General features: G+C 40.9%; 1 pseudogene; it reads right to left on the bottom strand.

The window, feature by feature from the left end:
- Positions 1-1,865: 1,865 nt before the first annotated feature.
- On the bottom strand, positions 1,866-5,031 carry LOC123166301 (uncharacterized; annotated as a pseudogene).
- Positions 5,032-7,009: the final 1,978 nt, after the last annotated feature.

Raw genomic sequence — 7,009 nt, 5'->3', positions numbered from 1 at the left:
GGTGAATGGTCGCGGTTGACAGGCCCACCAGTGGCCCATGGATACCCATTTAAGCCCAGAAAAGAGGAGAGAAAGAAAGATGGCGCGAACCCACCTCGTCGTTCCCGCCAAAACTAAACCATCTCACCGTTGTTACACATTTTGGTTGCAGTCTCCTATTTCATCTGCTCGATTTCGGTCCTTTTTCTGTTCTTACTACTCCCTCCATCCCAAAATTCTTGTCTTAAATTTGTCTAAATACGGATGTATCTTGTTACGCTTTAGTGTTAGATACATCCGTATCTAGACAAATATAAGACAAGAATTTTTGGGACGGAGGGAGTATTAGTTGATACTGTGAAATATTCGTATATACTACTCCCTCTGTTCCTACATATAAGATATTTTAGAGATCTCACTATAGACTATATACGGAGCAAAATGAGTGATTCTACACTCTAAAGTATGTTTATATATATCCGTATGTAGTCTATAATGAAATCTCTAAAGGTCTTATATTTAGGAACAAAGTGAGTAGCAAACATGCTCGTGCGTTGCAACGGGAGAAAAAAAACACATGCTTCTAGCATAATAAGCACGACTCTAGACTCCTCTACAGGTCCACGTTATCTATTTCAACATAGCGTCTCATCTGTGTTATCGCTTATTATTATTCCAAAAAACCATGGTCGCAGTGTCCACCTGATCGCATTGTGTCTGAACGTGGCCAATCCCATGGTGACGATCTCTGCCACTGCCTAAACCCTAAACCCACCCACCCTTGCTTTTTTTTAACTTTCAAAACAAATCTCGGCAAGATAGATGTGGCGTCCGCCCTTCCCGCTACAACCTACACCATACACCAACCCTCATACGCTGCACTCTATATTTGTTTTTCAAAATGCATCAACATCCTGTTTTTTAATATACACAAACACTTTTTAAATCACATGGACTTCTTAAAACAGAATAGATATGTTTTTTATTACGAAAAAATAAGCACGTGTCATTTTTTGGAATTACATGAAAAAAAATCTTATAGAAGAGAGTGTTTTTTTTTAAATTGTATGAATATTATTTTAATACAAGAAAACTTTTATTAAAACTTCACAAAAGAAATTAAATGGTGAACGATTTTAAAAAATTACCTAACATTTTTTAAAAGGGAAAAACATTTTAAATAACAAAAAAATAAAAATGCATGAAAAAATAATTTTTTTTGAAAAAATCAATTGGTATTGTTGCCCTCACCAACATGACCATAAATTCTCATCGTACATGGATCATGTGGCTTCTTTTATATTTCCTTTTCATCCAGAAGACCCAATCCTCATGAACTTGACATAGTTGTTCTTAGTTGTAAGTAAAGAGACATCTAAGTTCAATGTGATTCATCTCATCAACCAAAATGAAATAGAAACTTCCCAGAAAAAAATGCCTATCCACTCTCTGCACATTAGTGTTTGTACTTTGTTGCTCAGTATGAGTGTTTTGCGGACTTGTGATGCTATTTTATTGCCGATGTGTAACTATTTTATTGCCGATGTGTAACAACAGGAGCCTGGAAATCACACCTTGTGAGGTAAGCCCTGGAGGACCCTTGGCTCCAAGAGAGGCAGAGAAGCATCAGGATGGAGGTATTGATTGTGGCAGCAAGCCAAGCAAAGTCAAGCTGACGGAAGACCAGAAGGTGCGCACAGAGGCCTTTTTTATGACCCCTGCTTTCAGCCTTTTGAACATGGAAAATGTTTCTGAAATTCCTGTGAATATTGATTGATAGAGGACATGATGCTCTCAACTCAAATTTGAGTACATTTATCTGAGAATTCCGAAGCTCTGAAGTTTAATGTTTGAATGCATCTCTATTACGGCCAGTCATCATTTGCGCAGAACATTCAGCTCATCTAGAATTTGAACTCATCACAAGCATGTCAATAGAAGAAATTAATTAACTCATCCACTCCACTCGTGCGGATAAAAGCTAAGTTCTCTCACTCTCAGTTACTGATAGAGATCATCTCAACTAAGGTCATAGATTGAAAGGCGGGATACAAGCAGATAAAACCAAAGCCTTCCAAGCTCCAACACAAACATTAGTACACAACATAAACCGAAGTTTTGGACGTCGGTGTTGGTCAAATTTAACTTCCTGACGGCATATCCTGCTTACATAAATACAATACTTGATACGGACATGTCATACTACATCAGGGCCATCTTGAACATCCGCCATCCTACTCCAGATGTATGGCCCAAGCAAGACCAAGCTAGCAAGCTCAGATCTGCATACATGTATTTAGTTAGTTGGAAAGTTTAGGCAGCTGCTGTTGATTCAATGGGAATCTTTCCTATCCCATTTTCTTAGGAAGGAGGGATGTGCTAAATAGCAGAGTACAGTATAGCTTAACAACAAAGGCACACAAGCTGCCATAGTATATTGCAGCCTGGAAGGAACATACACAAAATCTTGGCAGGCCATAACAGGCGAACCCCATCTGTTCTTGAAAACATAACAATGTAAATAAGGAGTGCTCATAAATACAAGACTCAAGGACTTTCAAACATCAACCTACTGGTTATGCAACATTCTTATTTTGGACATCGCTGTTGAATTGAATGAATGATGTTGTAGTAGGTGCTAAGTATGACTAACGATGCAAACGTGAAAGCCATTTTCTCTCCTCAAGATATGGAGCAATAAAAATTAGTTTTCCAAACTAGTGAGTAATCTTACTTTTGAATTAACATTCTCAAATCACAATCACATATAATTGTCAAACATGCATGCAGAACCAAACCATGAATTGACTACCCTATCCTAGCTAGTTGGACAAGGTAGTCAAGCCCAATAGAACAATAATCAACTTTCTTTATAACCATGGGAGTAGAAATTTGAAGCAACTGCATGTTGATGCAATGGGAATTTCCTATTTGCTAAATTGCAGAGTACAATATAGCTTAAGAAAAAAGGCACACAAGCTATTTATTCATGCTTCCCAAGAATCCCATAGCCATCTTATTGCAGTTTGGAAGCAAGGTTAGTACAAAATAGCAGACCTTAACATCTGAACTCTATGCTCTTGAAAAAACACGGTAAACAAAGAATACTCAAACATTAGCTTACAAGTTGTGCAGCGTTCTTGTTTTGAACATCATCATTCAGTTGGATGAGTGATGTGTAATTACTAAGTATGACTAAAGAAGTAGTATATGAAGCGGCAAGCGAGAGAGCCATTTTCTCTACTAAGATATGGAGCAATAAGAACTAGCTTTCTAATTAAACTGGTATGTAATTTTTTTCATTGATCTTCTCAATCGCAAACAATTGTTAAACATGTGAGCAGAACCAAACCATCAATTAGCTACATCTTCTAGCTAGTTTGACAAGGTAGCCAAGCCCAATAGAACAATAATTAACTTTCTACATAACCATGTGAGCAGAACAAGCAAAGCACGCACTCAATGGCAACATAAAATAAAATAATTAGACTTACCAGTTGATCAGATAGTTGGTTCTGATAACAGCGGCGGGAAGCTAAAGCAGGGGAGAGCACGTTTGCGATTGAGGAACCGCTCCATCCTTGTACAGACTTTGGTAATTTCATAAGTCTTGACTTCCATCGAGTAACAATCCACATTCTCAATATAAATACCTTCTGGAGCGCCTTGGAAGAACAAGAATCCCTCCGCGGCACCCACTGTGGAAATGGAATAGTCATGATACTGCCCTGGCAGGCTTATGACCTTCTCAAGCTTCCATTCTTGGGAATTATTCTGTAGAGAGGTATGGTAGAGAGCAAAGTAGCCATTTTGACGGACAAGAGAAAACATCTCAAGGGTTCCTTCCCTACCCGTAACAACTGAATTCGGACGTCCACGATAAGAGTTCTGGTGGTGCAGATCTCTGAGTTCCTGATGGTAACCGGTGAGAAGATCGACAGTGGAAAACCTCATGATGCACGTGTCCAGCACCATCAAATGGTCACTCCAACTATAAGGTTCTGTCCAGTAGAAGCGACCGCAGACGTAGTCAAAAGAGGACATATGGTCCAAAGAAGGGAGGACAGGAGACTCGGCCATACACCATTGCGTAGTTGTGGACGGGAAGACAAAGAGGACAAGCTTAGTCTGGTATTTTGCTATGCATATCACCTTGAAGGGTCCCTCCTCCCCATTGTCGCTGGTGTTGGAAGCAAGTACAGGCTCGAATTCCCAAAGAGAATCTTGCGGCTGGGCGGCGAGGTCCTCAGGTATGGTTGGAAGCAGCACGTATCTGCAGAACAGGGGGTCACAGACGGCGAGGTGGAAGTCGGCAGCGTTGCACCGCTCCCGTTCGGTCCACGTGGGGCGGTCACGCGGGGTGAGCTCATTAACGTCCATGAGGATGCTTACTTCGGCGTCATCTTCGGAGTAGCAACTAATGCGCACGGTGCGGGGGTGGAGGGAGATCCAATCGAGGAGGACGCGGCCACCGCGGACGTCGCGGGGGGCGCCAGCGGGGGCCTTCCCTGTCGTCTTGGACGCCCGGCGGGAAGTAGTAGGAGGAAGAAGAAACGACGGCCGGGACGAAGGAGAAATCGGCGGCGCAGGGGGCGAGGGCGCCGGCGAGCGGGGCGGAGGGGTGGGGCGCCTGGGCGGGGTGGAATCCCGCCGCGTCCATGAAGCCGAGGAGGGGAGGCCGGTGCAGCGCGCGGAAGCGGCGGCGGAAGGCGCGACCTTTGATGACGCGACGGAAGGAGGTGCAGGCGGCGGAGGCGCGGGCGAGCGCGTCCGGGGTGGGCAGGCGGAGGAAGATCTCCTCCAGGAGGTCGTCGGGGACGGGGATAGAGGCCAGCGGCGGCTGCGGCGGCGCCATGGCGGCCGTGGTGGAGAAAGGGGATCGAGGGTTAGGGCTTGCGATGCTGGGAGCGAAGAGTGAGTGAGTGGGCTGAGAGTCGTACGGCCATTTAGCGAACGCCTCGTACAGCTTGGAAAATTGTAGCCCTCAAAACATTTTAAATGAAATTGTAGTACTATAAAGCATCATAATTCTCGCTTCCTTTTTACATAAGAAAAACTCATTTCAACCATATTTACACACTAAAATCTCCAGCTACATTAAAATCCCATTAAAACTATATTTACAGATTTGAAATGTAAATTGCAGCTTGAAGCCACATAGTTCTCGCTCGTAAAGGTTGTAAAATTTAAATTTTACATAAACATTCTGACATGGGTGGAACTCTATATTGTGACGTTGCTTCCACTGCTCACCCCCTGGTCGTCGGCTCGTCACCGAATGACACCATCGGGCCAAGAACATGCAGTCGACAGCGTGGCGGGGCTTTTTCCTTTTCCATAAGGCATATAGTGGGGGAGGCTTGGCCCCCTTTGCCTGCACAACGTGGCATCCTCTTGTGGCTCCACGGTTTCCCTAGCAACGCTTCTAGTGGAAGATTGATTTAACATCCCCGCTCAGAGTTTATGATTAAATATTTATATTCTATACTATAACTGCTATGATTCTCGAATATGCGATTCGAAGAAAAACTCGTGAGCACGTATAGAGTTATAAACGGTAAAACAAGATTCCTAGTCTTGCCTCTAGGACTAGCTCAAAGTGTTGATTGATGATTTCGTTTTTCTGATCATGGGCATGACCAAAATGCCGACAACATTTGAGATCACGATGTTGGAAGAACACTACTGTTGAATTGACCTGAGTTGTTTGTTAAATAGGAACCAAAGAGAAACAGAAAAAACCGAAAGGTTCCCGAAGCCAGAAACCCCGGCTGGGAAACTCTAGAAGGTTCCGAAAACCAGATATGATGCAACACGTTAAATAGGCCGGCCCAAGTCATCGCTGGGTCGGCAGGGTATGTGCTTGACACAATGTGCGCCAAAATACGATATACCGCACCGGGGTTGTCGCTTGCACTTACAGGGGGTCTACGAAGGAGCCGGCCTGATCGAGACCTGTAGCTCAATAATAAAAGCGCCGAGCGGGGATCGAACCGACGATCTCGTCCTAGCGTCAATGCGCTACTACCAATAGAGCTAGCAAGTTTTAATGCTCGCTATACAGCGCAAACCTTTAAGAATGACATGTCTGATTTTTTTATAAAATTTCAAACGCATTTAGGAAAAACCTGAATATTTTGTGAAACGCAACTACTTTTGAATACCATGAACAATGTTTTCTAAATTTCCACATTTTTGAAAATCATGAACAATTTTTTGAAACGGGAACATTTATGTAATTCCATAACAAAATTTGAAAAGGTGAAAAAACTAATCTCCCGTAAAAAAAGAAAATATTTTCATTTTTTAAATTTGCAAGTTATTTTTCAAACAGGAACATTATTTGAAAATCCTGAAAAGAATGGAAACCCGAACCTTTTTAAAATATTATGAACAATTTTTGAAAAGAGAAACCTTTTTTGAAAAGTTGTGATAATTTTCAACAAAAACATTTTGAGCATTTTATGAAAATTGTGAACAATTTTTTATACTAGAACATTTTTGGAAACCCTACAAAAATAAAAAAATGAACTTTTTATAAATTTCTGAACATTTTTCGAAAATGGGAGCATTTTTTAAATTGTGAAGATTTTTTGAAAAGTTGTGAAATATAGAACCAAAACATTCCGAACAATTTTTAAAAAACACGATTTTTTTATAAAAATCCTGAACATTTTTTGTATTTTAGAACAATATTTGAAACCATGATCATGTTTTTAATTATTGAAAATTTTAAAGAAACACGCACATTTTTCAAAAGATGCCACCATTTTTAAAAATTACGAACATTCTTTGAAAAGAAGAACATTTTTTGCAAACGTAAACACTTTTTTGGAACTGCCAAACAAATTTAAAAACATGAACTTTTTCTGTAACACAAACATTTTTTGACATTTGTGAATATTTTTTGAAAAACATGAACATATAAACAAATAATTGGAAAAGGAAAAAAAGAAAACAAAATTGATAAAAAAGAAACAAAAACTGGAAAAAGGAGAGAAAGCAAAAAATAAACCGGAAAGAATAAAAT

The sequence above is a fragment of the Triticum aestivum genome, chromosome 7D (assembly GCF_018294505.1).
Source record: "Triticum aestivum cultivar Chinese Spring chromosome 7D, IWGSC CS RefSeq v2.1, whole genome shotgun sequence".
Lineage (NCBI taxonomy): Eukaryota > Viridiplantae > Streptophyta > Magnoliopsida > Poales > Poaceae > Triticum > Triticum aestivum.
This window is presented reverse-complemented; position numbering and strand designations above follow the sequence as displayed.